Raw genomic sequence first — 15090 nt, 5'->3', positions numbered from 1 at the left:
ACCCGACGTGTCCGTTTCCCCCCTCCAGGTGATGGCGGCGGTGCCGTCCGTGAGGGGTGCACACCCCGGACACGCGTGCCGGGCGTTTGCAACAGCCACAACACTTCCAGACTTGTGAGAGGCCGCCTACGCAAGATTTGGCGGCACGCTAGCCCCGGAGGCCGCCGGCCACAGCCGTAGACGCGCGAAGGGCAATCCGCGTAGAGGGAATTTTTCGGATACTTCTCCATCACCAAAAATTATGAAAAAATACCATCGTTCCTATAGCACATGTGCCCACGTCGTGCAAAACAACTCATGATTTTATCGCGCTCCGAGTATTTAGTAATATTGACGCCGCATCGTTACCGCAGAACATCTACTACAGTGCCATCGCCATCCGTGAGGGGGGGCGACGCCCCGGAGACGCGTCCCGCCTCTTCGGACATGCCACCACACCACCCCGCATGTATGAGGGCCCGGTGCGACGCTCCGGTGGCATTGCTACCCCCCAGGACCCCCGTCCCGCCTAACCCTGTAGCGTTTGACCACGGGATCTAGCCCTTTGACTTTGCACGGACGGGCTTTGACCAGTGGACCTCTCCACCCGGTTGTGTTAGGTAAGCCCATAGGAACACTTTGGAGCAACATCCGGGTAAGAGCCACAGCAAGATCCCCTCCGTGTAGATCGGACGCGTCGGTTTCCCCCCTCCAGGTGCCGGCGGCAGCGCCGTCCGTGAGGGGGGGGGGCACACCCCGGACACGCGTGCTGGGCGTTTGCAACCGCCACAACACTTCCAGACTTGTGAGAGGCCGCCTACGCAAGATTTGGCGGCATGCTAGCCCCGGAGGCTGCCAGCCACAGCCATAGACGCGCGAAGGGCAATCCGCGTGGAGGGAATTTTTCGGATACTTCTCCATCACCAAAAATTATGAAAAAATACCATTGTTCCTATAGGACATGTGCCCTCGTCGTTCAAAAAAACTCATGAATTTATCGCGCTCCGAGTATTTAGTAATATTGACGCCGCATCGTTACCGCAGAACGTCTACTACCGTGTCATCGCCGTCCGTGAGGGGGGGCCACGCCCCGGAGACGCGTCCCCCCTCTTCGGACATGCCACCACACCACCCCGCATGTATGAGGGCCCGGTGCGACGCTCCGGTGGCATTGCTACCACCCAGGGCCCCCGTCCCGCCTAACCCTGTAGCGTTTGACCACGGGATCTAGCCCTTTGACTTTGCACGGACGGGCTTTTACCAGTGGACCTCCCCACCCGGTTGTGTTAGGTCAGCCCATAGGAACACTTTGGAGCAACATCCAGGCCAGACCCACAGCAAGATCACCTCCGTGTAGACCCGACGCGTCCGTTTCCCCCCTCCAGGTGCCGGCGGCAGCGCTGTCCGTGAGGGGGGGGGCACACCCCGGACACGCGTGCGGGCGTTTTCAACGGCCACAACACTTCTAGACTTGTGAGAGGCCGCCTACGCAAGATTTGGCGGCATGCTAGCCCCGGAGGCCGCCAGCCACAGCCGTAGACACGCGAAGGGCAATCCGCGTAGATGGAATTTTTCGGATACTTCTCCATCACCAAAAATTATGAAAAAATACCATCGTTCCTATAGCACATGTGCCCACGTCGTGCAAAAAAACTCATGATTTTATCGCGCTCCGAGTATTTAGTAATATTGACGCCGCATCGTTACCGCAGAACGTCTACTACCGTGTCATCGCCGTCCGTGAGGGGGGGGGGCACGCCCCGGAGACGCGTCCCGCCTCTTCGGACATGCCACCACACCACCTCGCATGCATGAGGGCCCGGTGCGATGCTCCGGTGGCATTGCTACGCCCCAGGGCCCCCGTCCCGCCTAACCCTGTAGCGTTTGACCACGGGATCTAGCCCTTTGACTTTGCACGGACGGGCTTTGACCAGTGGACCTCCCCACCCGGTTGTGTTAGGTCAGCCCATAGGAACACTTTGGAGCAACATCCAGGCCAGACCCACAGCAAGATCACCTCCGTGTAGACCCGACGCGTCCGTTTCCCCCCTCCAGGTGTCGGCGGCAGCGCTGTCCGTGATGGGGGGGGCACACCCCGGACACGCGTGCGGGCGTTTGCAACGGCCACAACACTTCCAGACTTGTGAGAGGCCGCCTACGTAAGATTTGGCGGCATGCTAGCCCCGGAGGCCGCTAGCCACAGCCGTAGACACGCGAAGGGCAATCCGCGTAGAGGGAATTTTTCGGATACTTCTCCATCACCAAAAATTATGAAAAAATACCATCGTTCCTATAGCACATGTGCCCACGTCGTGCAAAAAAACTCATGATTTTATCGCGCTCCGAGTATTTAGTAATATTGACGCCGCATCGTTACCGCAGAACGTCTACTACCGTGTCATCGCCGTCCGTGAGGGGGGGGGGCACGCCCCGGAGACGCGTCCCGCCTCTTCGGACATGCCACAACACCACCCCGCATGTATGAGGGCCCGGTGCGACGCTCCGGTGGCATTGCTACCCCCCTAGGGCCCCCGTCCCGCCTAACCCTGTAGCGTTTGACCACGGGATCTAGCCCTTTGACTTTGCACGGACGGGCTTTGACCAGTGGACCTCCCAACCGGTTGTGTTAGGTCAGCCCATAGGAACACTTTTGAGCAACATCCGGGCCAGACCCACAGCAAGACCCACTCCGTGTAGACCCGACGCGTCCGTTTCCCCCTCCAGGTGCCGGCGGCAGCGCAGTCCGTGAGGGGGGGGGGGGCGTGGGCACACCCCGGACACGCGTGCCGGGCGTTTGCAACGGCCACAACACTTCCAGACTTGTGAGAGGCCGCCTACGCAAGATTTGGCGGCATGCTAGCCCCGGAGGCCGCCAGCCACAGCCGTAGACACGCGAAGGGCAATCCGCGTAGAAGGAATTTCTTGGATACTTCTCCATCACCAAAAATTATGAAAAAATACCATCGTTCCTATAGCACATGTGCCCACGTCGTGCAAAAAAACTCATGATTTTATCGCGCTCCGAGTAATTAGTAAGATTGACGCCGCATCGTTACCGCAGAACGTCTACTACCGTGTCATCGCCGTCCGTGAGGGGGGCCATGCCCCGGAGACGCGTCCCGCCTCTTCGGACATGCCACCACACCACCCCGCATGTATGAGGGCCCGGTGCGACGCTCCGGTGGCATTGCTACCCCCCAGGTCCCCCGTCCCGCCTAACCCTGTAGCGTTTGACCACGGGATCTAGCCCTTTGACTTTGCACGGACGGGCTTTGACCAGTGGACCTCTCCACCCGGTTGTGTTAGGTAAGCCCATAGGAACACTTTGGAGCAACATCCGGGTAAGAGCCACAGCAAGATCCCCTCCGTGTAGATCGGACGCGTCGGTTTCCCCCCTCGAGGTGCCGGCGGCAGCGCCGTCCGTGAGGGGGGGGCACACCCAGGACACGCGTGCTGGGCGTTTGCAACCGCCACAACACTTCCAGACTTGTGAGAGGCCGCCTACGCAAGATTTGGCGGCATGCTAGCCCCGGAGGCCGCCAGCCACAGCCGTAGACACGCGAAGGGCAATCCGCGTAGAAGGAATTTCTTGGATACTTCTCCATCACCAAAAATTCTGAAAAAATACCATCGTTCCTATAGCACATGTGCCCACGTCGTGCAAAAAAACTCATGATTTTATCGCGCTCCGAGTAATTAGTAAGATTGACGCCGCATCGTTACCGCAGAACGTCTACTACCGTGTCATCGCCGTCCGTGAGGGGGGCCACGCCCCGGAGACGCGTCCCGCCTCTTCGGACATGCCACCACACCACCTCGCATGCATGAGGGCCCGGTGCGATGCTCCGGTGGCATTGCTACGCCCCAGGGCCCCCGTCCCGCCTAACCCTGTAGCGTTTGACCACGGGATCTAGCCCTTTGACTTTGCACGGACGGGCTTTGACCAGTGGACCTCCCCACCCGGTTGTGTTAGGTCAGCCCATAGGAACACTTTGGAGCAACATCCAGGCCAGACCCACAGCAAGATCACCTCCGTGTAGACCCGACGCGTCCGTTTCCCCCCTCCAGGTGCCGGCGGCACCGCTGTCCGTGAGGGGGGGGGCACACCCCGGACACGCGTGCGGGCGTTTGCAACGGCCACAACACTTCCAGACTTATGAGAGGCCGCCTACGCAAGATTTGGCGGCATGCTAGCCCCGGAGGCCGCCAGCCACAGCCGTAGACACGCGAAGGGCAATCCGCGTAGAAGGAATTTCTTAGATACTTCTCCATCACCAAAAATTATGAAAAAATACCATTGTTCCTATAGGACATGTGCCCTCGTCGTTCAAAAAAACTCATGAATTTATCACGCTCCGAGTATTTAGTAATATTGACGTCGCATCGTTACCGCAGAACGTCTACTACCGTGTCATCGCCGTCCGTGAGGGGGGGCCACGCCCCGGAGACGCGTCCCCCCTCTTCGGACATGCCACCACACCACCCCGCATGTATGAGGGCCCGGTGCGACGCTCCGGTGGCATTGCTACCACCCAGGGCCCCCGTCCCGCCTAACCCTGTAGCGTTTGACCACGGGATCTAGCCCTTTGACTTTGCACGGACGGGCTTTTACCAGTGGACCTCCACACCAGGTTGTGTTAGGTCAGCCCATAGGAACACTTTGGAGCAACATCCGGGCCAGACCCACAGCAAGACCCCCTCCGTGTAGACCCGACGCGTCCGTTTCCCCCTCCAGGTGCCGGCGGCAGCGCAGTCCGTGAGGGGGGGGGGGGCGTGGGCACACCCCGGACACACGTGCCGGGCGTTTGCAACGGCCACAACACTTCCAGACTTGTGAGAGGCCGCCTACGCAAGATTTGGCGGCACGCTAGCCCCCGGAGGCCGCCGGCCACAGCCGTAGACGCGCGAAGGGCAATCCGCGTAGAGGGAATTTTTCGGATACTTCTCCATCATTAAAAATTATGAAAAAATACCATCATTCCTATAGCACATGTGCCCACGTCGTGCAAAAAAACTCATGATTTTATCGGGCTCCAAGTATTTAGTAATATTGACGCCGCATCATTACCGCAGAACGTCTACTACCGTGTCATCGCCGTCCGTGAGGGGGGGCCACGCCCCGGAGACGTGTCCCGCCTCTTCGGACATGCCACCACACCACCCCGCATGTATGAGGGCCCGGTGCGACGCTCCGGTGGCATTGCTACCCCCCAGGGCCCCCGTCCCGCCTAACCCTGTAGCGTTTGACCACGGGATCTAGTCTTTGACTTTGCACGGACGGGCTTTGACCAGTGGACCTCCCCACCCGGTTGTGTTAGGTCAGCCAATAGGAACACTTTGGAGCAACATCCGGGCCAGACCCACAGCAAGATCCCCTCCCTGTAGACCCGACGCGTCCGTTTCCCCCCTCCAGGTGCCGGCGGCGGCGCCGTCCGTGAGGGGGGGCACACCCCGGACACTGTGGCCAAACCCCGGAGCCCCAAGACGGGCGTCTATGCATGCTCGAACACTTTCACATATGCATCGGGACCCGTGCGATGTTTCGGTGACATAGCTACACCCCGAATCCCCCCACCAACCAGAATTCCTTCCGTGTCGACCGTTTCCCCCCTCCGTGACACGGCGATAGCGATGTTCGTAACAGGGGGCAATCGATATACCATCGGCTATGTTTTTTTAGATAAGGCATAATTACCTTATGCAAAAACAAAAACTAAAATAAAGTAAAAATAAAAAATAAATTAAAATACACGTATGCTGATGGCAAGGCCGTCGGCATACCTGTGCACACACGGAGGTTGTCCCATGGATCGATGACGTGGCAAAGGGGCATATGCCGACGGCTGTGCTGTAGGCATACCTCTGCCACAGATAACCAAAGTAAAAATAGGAAAATAGAGTAAAATAAACTTATGCCGACGGCAAGGCCGTCGGCATATCTGTGCACACACGGAGGTTGTCCCACGGATCGATGACGTGGCGTGGCAGACGGATCGATGACGTGGCATAGGGGCCTATGCCAACGGCTACGCCGTAGGCATACCTCTGCCACAGATGTGCCGACGGCCGCCGTTACCTCCCGCGGCGTAGGTTCAACGCCATCAAATGGTCAGCGCTGACCGGGCAGGTGGGCCCGGGAGATGCCGACGGCCGGTCCTATGCCGACGGGCCCCGTAGGCGTATCTCGGGCGGTCCCGACGGCCTCTTCTATGTCGACGGCCCCGTCGGCATAGATAGATGTATGCCGACGGCTTTTCTATGCCTACGGCCTATCCTTGGCCGTCGGCATAGGTCCATAGATGCCGACGGGGGCCGTCGGCATAGATTTGGCCGTCGGCAACCCCAGTTTTTCTGGTAGTGTTTAGCGGCATCGATGTAAAGCTGCTGTAGGAACGTCGAGTTGGTAACCAGTGTGGCAAGGTTGGGGATGGTGCAACAACCCTTGAGGGATAGCTTCTCCAGCACAGGGGATTAATTGATCCTCCGATAGCTGTGTGAAGCGGACGGTGTTCAAACTCATCTGGATTGTCGTTATGCGACGGAAGCAAGGCAGGTCAATATTATAACATGTGTGGTAGCTGTCGGCGAGGATGAACGCCTGGGGGGAGACCCTTGCCATGGAACCGAGAAGGGAGGAGAAGCGAGCAGCCCCAATATTGTACCTCCACCAATCCATAGTAATAATACTGGTACAAAAGATCATGGACTTTTTTTGATGGGCACGCCTCTAATAGTGGATATACCCAGTTCCAAAGAGTGTGGTATGTTGCTATTGTTGGAAATATGAACAAATTACTACGAGATTTAATCCGAATAAACAGAATATAAATCATGACCACAGCAGCAGAGATTAAACTAATCATGCGAACTAGCATAGCAGATGAACATATCACATCTAGGGCACATACTAGAAACATGAATTCTACCACGATCTCGAACAGGAAGGATAGAATCACATACGGTGCAGCGGGTGCAGCACCGCCGACGTTGAGGTTGTCGCCCATGTCGTCGAGGATGAGGTTGCCGAGGTTGGGGAAGAAATCGTCGTTCGCGAAGTCGTCGCTGCCAGCAGTCGCGCGAGTGCGCTCCCCAAAAACCTGATCACGCCTCTCCCGTAGAGGATCACGAGAGGCGGGGTTCCGGAGGCCTGCTGTCCCTTCTCGCGGTGCACGCCGGAAGGAGGGATGGAGAAGACTAGCTTGGCAGCGCAATGATCTGGAACGGTGATGAGAAACCATACGAAGCGGCGGCTAGGGTAGACGTCTGCCTAACTATATATTGTAGGCCGGGTAGGTCATGGGAGTAAACCCCACGTCCGAGTCATCACGATCCAAAAGAATCGGAAATGGTTCAGTAATTAACGCGTCCGTTAATTATTAATTAATGACTCATTAATTTTCCCATGCAGCAAAAACATAAACAACGTGCATAGCTCTGTCCTCGGCTCGGCTCAATCCCGCAACCCGCGGTGCGTCGTGACGAGGCGTAGAGTGGCGTGGCGAGGCGAGCGAGGAGGAGGAGCGCGCGTGTAGGTCTCCTCTTCTCATGCTCATACAAGTGGTAGAAGAGCTCACCTTATAAAGAGGTGCAACTCTCTCTCAACTTCCAATGTGGGACTAAACTTTAGCCTCACTCACTCCACTCACATGTGTGCATGAATGGGCCAAGAGAATTCCAGAATTTTAGTTGGGCTTTGGGCCAAAGGCCTACTAGCAAAATTCCAACAACCCCCCACAAAGTCTCATTGGCACATCTCATCATTTAGTTCCAAAACATTGTTTTATATATCGGTGCTTAGTGGAGACTGTGAAGTTGAACTTCAACTTAGAAATTTATGCTACACTAAATCACAACTTGAATAGTGGACTATGCCTTGAACTACAAGTTTTCTATGAAACTAGTTTCACACAAATTCTTGACCGATACTGGGCTGCCGCAAGGCTTCCCCGCGGGTGGAGCGTATACGTCATACTCCAGGGCCTTTCATGAATTTATTAGAGAACACCCAATTCTCACAGACTGCGACGTTGACAGTCAAATTCATATAGGTGTGTTCCTCAGAAGATGTTCTGCAGGACAACATCTTTGCTTACCCGAATAAGCCACTTGGAACACATTAAGATAATTATCAACCTGCCATGCAGATCAGGAGAGTACTGCATCTTTACGGAGTGGGATAATTAATATAGGGATACTCTCCTCCCAGCTGACCAACAGCTTGTCTCCCACTTCTACTTCACGGGATCTCCGATCACATAGAGTGGGTTACCACTATGGACAACTCATGCGGTGGGTCTCAAACCCCATCTCCATCGATGCATTATCTATCACATTACGTGATAGACCCTTTGTGAAGGGATCTGCCAAGTTTTTCGACGTTTGGATATAATCCAACGTAATAACTCCGGAGTTCCTCAATTTTCTGACAGATTTTAGTCTCCTCTTCACATGCCTTGAGGACTTCATATTGTCCTTAGAACTGTTTATCTTGACGATCACAGTTTGATTATCACAGTTGATCAGGAGAGGGGGTATTGGTTTTTCAACCATAGGTAAGGACATCAAGATTTCACGAAGCCACTCTGCTTCAACAGTGGCAGTGTCTAATGCTGTGAGTTCTGCTTCCATAGTTGACCTCTTTAAGATGGTCTGCTTGCAAGACTTCCAGGAAACAGCGCCACCACCAAGTGTAAAAACATAACCACTTGTGGCCTTAATCTCATCAGCATCAGATATCCAGTTTGAGTCACTATAACCCTCCAGTACCCTTGGATACCCAGTGTAGTGAATCCCATAGCTCGCGGTGCCTTTCAAATAGCGCATAACTCTCTCAAGCGCATGCCAATGATCATCTCCCATTTTTGACACAAACCGACTTAGCTTGCTCACAGCAAAAGAGATGTCAGGCCTCGTGGCATTCGCCAAATACATAAGCGAGCCAATAATCTGAGAATACCTCAGTTGATCTCTAGCAATCCGTCGATTCTTTCGAAGCAACACACTAGCATCATATGGAGTTGGAGAAGGCGTGCAGTCGCTATACCCAAAACGACTCAAGACCTTTTCCACATAATGAGACTGAAGCAGTATGATCCCACCATTCTCATCTCTCAACATCTTGATGTTTAAGATAACATCAGGTACTCCTAGATCCTTCATCTCAAAACAGCGAGATAAGAAATCATTAACCTCCTTGATTAAATCAAGTTTGGTTCCAAAGATCAATATGTCATCGACATACAGACAAAGAATAACTCCTTCGCCCCCACCATAGCGATAGTACACGCACTTCTCACCAACGTTTACTACAAAGCCGGCAGCAGTTAATGTTCTTTCGAACTTCTCATGCCACACCTTAGGATCTTGTTTAAGGCCATATAAAGACTTTAATAACTTGCACACCTTTCCTTCCTGACCAGGTACTACAAAACCATCTGGCTGATCCATGTAAATTTCCTCCTTCAACTCTCCATTAAGGAAAGTCGTCTTAACGTCCATTTGATGATTGAGAAGACCATGTGAGGCAGCCAGTGATAGTAGCACCCGAATTATGGTCAGTCTAGCCACAGGTGAGTAAGTATCAAAGAAGTCTTCACCTTCTTTCTGGGTATAACCCTTGGCCACAAGCCGTGCCTTGTACTTTTCAATCGTACCATCAGGTATAAGCTTCTTCTTGAACACCCACTTACATCCTATAGGTTTGCACCCATATGGATGGTCAGTGATCTCCCAGGTACCGTTAGCTAAGATGGAATCCATCTCGCTATGTACAGCTTCCTTCCAGTAGTCAGCATCAGGAGATGCATAGGCTTCTGAAATAGTCCTGGGTGTGTCATCCACGAGGTACACAATGAAATCATCACCAAAAGACTTTGCAGTCCTCTGTCTCTTACTCCTCACAGGAGTTCCATTGTTACCCTCAACAGGATTCTCAACGTGTTCCATCGCAATGGTGGGTTCAGGAATTACAGTGAATTCCTCACTAGATGGAGTAGGTATCTCCTGATTTGATGAACTCGACATATCCTTCATAGGAAATATGTCCTCAAACAATGTTGCATCATTTGATTCTATAATCGTACCAACATGCATGTCGGATACCTCAGATTTTATTATCAAAAATCTATAGCCGATGCTATGAAAAACATAGCCCAGAAGAACACAATCCACGGTTTTTGGTCCAAGCTTGCGCTTCTTGGGAATTGGTATATTGACTTTCGCCAAACAACCCCAAGTACGTAGGTAAGAGAGTTTCAACCTTTTCCTTTCCCATTCCTCAAATGGAGTCATGGTCTTATGCTTTGTGGGAACTCGGTTTAGGAGATGACACGCAGTCATTAGCGCCTCCCCCCACCATTCCTTGGATAGACCCGAAGTGTCTAACATGGTGTTAACCATATCAGTTAGAGTTCGGTTTTTTCTTTAGGCTATACCATTTGACTGGGGTGAGTAGGGAGGCGTCCTCTCATGGATTATACCATGTTCCGCACAAAACAGATCAAATTCATTGGAAAAATACACTCCACCACGATCGGACCTAAGCCGTTTAATTTTTCGATCAAGTTGGTTCTCTGCCTCAGCTTTATAGTTTTTAAAGAAAGTCAAAGCCTCATCTTTTGATTTCATAAGATACACATAACAATATCTAGTGGAGTCATCAATCAACGTCATGAAGTATCTCTTTCCACCTTTTGTCAACACGCCATTCATCTCGCAAAGATCAGAATGTATAAGCTCTAGTGGCGCCAAGTCTCTTGCCTCTGCAGTCTTATGGGACTTGCGAGGTTGCTTAGCTTGCACACATATTTGGCACTTGGAGCCTTTGACAGTAGAGATTTTCGGAATTAAATTCATATTGGCTAACCGCGTCATGCAACCAAAGTAAATATGAGAGAGTCGTGAATGACAAATATCAGACTCATTATTGTGGCAAACATTATTAATAACTTTAGTGCAAATATCTGACAAAGATAGGCGGAACAAGCCTCCGCACTCATAGCCTTTTCCAACAAATTCTCCACACTTAGAAATTACAACTTTATTGAATTCGAAAACCAACCTAAAACCATCTCGACATAAACGGGAACCGCTAACGAGATTTTTATTAATGGACGGCACATGATGAATGTTCTTCAGACGCACAGTCTTCCCCGAAGTAAACTTCAGATCGACCGTACCAACACCTCGAACGATGGCATGTGACCCGTTCCCCATCAGCACGGCTGAAGTCCCTGTTGCCTGGTAAGAAGAAAACATGGAGGCATCAGCACAAACATGTACATTGGCACCAGTGTCAATTAACCAATCAGGGGATTGAAATACTGAAAGGATGGTAGGAAAAATACCGTACCCTGATTCCTTCATATCAGTTTCACCGATGACAACATTAGTGGACTTGCCGCTCTTCTCATGTTCGCGCTCCTCAAAGCGGTTAGGACACTTTGGAGCCCAGTGATTAGGATCACCGCAGACATGGCGAAGTCACTACCCCTTCTTATGAGAATTCTTCTTGAAGTTGGTAGAATGTGATGGCTTGTTCTTTGTATCAAACTTGCCTTTGCCCTAAGTTTTGTTCTTATTGTTTTTGTACTTGTTGGCTGGGAGTTCTTCTTCTGTACCATGTGGGCACTAGAACCTCCCTCAGCAACTCGAGCACGTGTGTCCTTTGCTCTCGCCTTCTCTTCAACATCAAGAGTACCAATGAGATCCGCAACGGAAAACTCCTGTCTCTTGTGTTTCAGGGAAGTAGCAAAATTGTTCCATGAAGGTGGAAGCTTGGCAATGATGCCTCCGGCAACAAATTTGTCCGGTAACACACACTTGAAGTACTCAAGTTCTTTTGCGAGCGACTGTATCTCATGAGCCTGCTGTACAACAGGGTGCTCATCAGTCATCTTGTAGTCATAGAATTGCTCCATGACGTACAACTCGCTGCCGGCGTCCGAGGCACCAAACTTGGCCTCGAGCGCAGCCCACATGTCCTTGTTGTTGTCAAACGACATATACGAATCCTTAATGGAGTCATCAAGAACACTCAGAAGAGCGCCTTTAAAGAGGGTATCGATCTTCTCAAAAGCTTCCAGCTGTGCTGGATTAAGATCGCCCTCAGGCTTGCCCTTGGTGGCATCATAGCAGCCCATGGTCTGAAACCAGTAGACTGCTCTCGTGTGCCACCTCTTATATTGCGCCCCCTTAAAGGCAGGAAGTTTCAGATGCGCAGCAAAATCACTCGGAGTAAATTGCCTATAATCAGGTTTTTGGATTGTTGGAACTATGAGCAAATTACTACGAGATTTAATCCGAATAAACAGAATATAAATCATGACCACAACAGTAGAGATTAAACTAATCATGCGAACTAGCATAGCAGATGAACATATCACATCTAGGGCACATACTAGAAACATGAATTCTACCACGATCTCGAACAGGAAGGATAGAATCACATACGGTGCAGCGGGTGCAGCACCACCGGCGTTGATGTTGTCGCCCATGTCGTCGAGGATGAGGTTGCCGAGGTCGGGTAAGAAGTCATCGTCGTGAAGTCGTCGCTGCCAGCAGTCGCGCGAGTGCGCTCCCCAAAAACCTGATCGCCCCTCTCCCGTATAGGATCACGAGAGGCGGTGTTCCGGAGGCCTGCTGTCCCTTCTCGCGGTGCATGCCGGAAGGAGGGATGGAGAAGACTAGCTTGGCGGCGCAATGATCTGGAACGGTGATGAGAAACCATACGAAGCAGTGGCTAGGGTAGACGTCTGCCTGACTATATATTGCGGGCCGGGTAGGTCGTGGGAGTAAACCCCACGTCCGAGTCGTCACGATCCAAAAGAATCGGAAACGGTTCAGTAATTAACGCGTCCATTAATTATTAATTAATGACTCATTAATTTTCCCATGCAGCAAAAATATAGACAACGTGCATAGCTCTGTCCTCGGCTCGTCTCAATCCCGCAACCCGCGGCGCGTCGTGACGAGGCATGGCGTGGCGTGGCGAGGCGAGCGAGGAGGAGGAGTGCGCGTCTAGGTCTCCTCTTCTCATGCTCATACAAGTGGTAGAAGAGCTCACCTTATAAAGAGGTGCAACTCTCTCTCAACTTCCAATGTGGGACTAAACTTTAGCCTCACTCACTCCACTCACATGTGTGCATGAATGGGCCAAGAGAATTTCAGAATTTTAGTTGGGCTTTGGGCCAAAGGCCTACTAGCAAAATTCCAACAACCCCCCACAAAGTCTCATTGGCACATCTCATCATTTAGTTCCAAAACATTGTTTTATATATCGGTGCTTAGTGGAGACTGTGAAGTTGAACTTCCACTTAGAAATTTATGCTACCCTAAATCACAACTTGAGTAGTGGACTATGCCTTGAACTACAAGTTTTCTGTGAAACTAGTTTCACACAAATTCTTGACCGATACCGTGCTGCCGCAAGGCTTCCCCGCGGGTGGACCATATACGTCATACTCCAGGGCCTTTCATGAATTTATTAGAGAACACCCGATTCTCACAGACTGCGACGTTGACAGTCAAATTCATATAGGTGTGTTCCTCAGAAGATGTTCTGCAGGACAACATCTCTGCTTACCAGAATAAGCCACTTGGAACACATTAAGATAATTATCAACCTGCCATGCAGATCAGGAGAGTATTGCATCTTTACGGAGTGGGATAATTAATATAGGGATACTCTCCTCCCAGCTGACCAACAGCTTGTCTCCCACTTCTACTTCACGGGATCTCCGATCACATAGAGTGGGTTACCACTATGGACAACTCATGCGGTGGGTCTCAAACCCATCTCCATCGATGCATTATCTATCACATTACGTGATAGACCCTTTGTGAAGGGATCTGCCAAGTTTTTCGACGTTTGGATATAATCCAACGTAATAACTCCGGAGTTCCTCAATTTTCTGACAGATTTTAGTCTCCTCTTCACATGCCTTGAGGACTTCATATTGTCCTTAGAACTGTTTATCTTGACGATCACAGTTTGATTATCACAGTTCATCAGGATAGGGGGTATTGGTTTTTCAACCATAGGTAAGGCCATCAAGATTTCACGAAGCCACTCTGCTTCAACAGTGGCACTGTCTAATGCTGTGAGTTCTGCTTCCATAGTTGACCTCATTAAGATGGTCTGCTTGCAAGACTTCCAAGAAACAGCGCCACCACCAAGTGTAAAAACATAACCACTTGTGGCCTTAATCTCATCAGCATCAGATATCCAGTTTGAGTCACTATAACCCTCCAGTACCCTTGGATAACCGGTGTAGTGAATCCCATAGCTCGCGGTGCCTTTCAAATAGCAAATAACTCTCTCAAGCGCATGCCAATGATCATCTCCCGGTTTTGACACAAACCGACTCAGCTTGGTCACAGCAAAAGAGATGTCAGGCCTCATGGCACTCGCCAAATACATAAGCGAGCCCATAATCTGAGAATACCTCAATTGATCTCTAGCAATCCGTCGATTCTTTCGAAGCAACACACTAGCATCATATGGAGTTGGAGAAGGCGTGCAGTCGCTATACCCAGAACGACTCAAGACCTCTTCCACATAATGAGACTGAAGTAGTGCGATCCCACCATTCTCATCTCTCAACAGCTTGATGTTTAAGATAACATCAGCTACTCCTAGATCCTTCATCTCAAAATAGCGAGATAAGAAATCCTTAACCTCCTTGATTAAATCAAGTTTGGTTCCAAAGATCAATATGTCATCGACATACAGACAAAGAATAACTCCTTCGGCCCCACCATAGCGATAGTACACGCACTTGTCACCATCGTTTACTACAAAGCCGGCAACAGTTAATGTTCTTTCGAACTTCTCATGCCACTCCTTAGGAGCTTGTTTAAGGCCATATAAAGACTTTAATAACTTGCACACCCTTCCTTCCTGACCAGGTACTACAAAACCATCTGTCTGATCCATGTAAATTTCCTCCTTTAACTCTCCATTAAGGAAAGCCGTCTTAACGTCCATTTGATGAACGAGAAGACCATGTGAGGCAGCCAGTGATAGTAGCACCCGAATTTTGGTCAGTCTAGCCACGGGTGAGTAAGTATCAAAGAAGTCTTCACCTTCTTTCTGGGTATAACCCTTGGCCA

The sequence above is a fragment of the Triticum urartu genome, chromosome 4A (assembly GCF_056163025.1).
Source record: "Triticum urartu cultivar PI428250 chromosome 4A, HENAU_Tu73, whole genome shotgun sequence".
Classification (NCBI taxonomy): domain Eukaryota; kingdom Viridiplantae; phylum Streptophyta; class Magnoliopsida; order Poales; family Poaceae; genus Triticum; species Triticum urartu.
Note: the sequence above shows the minus strand (reverse complement) of the source record.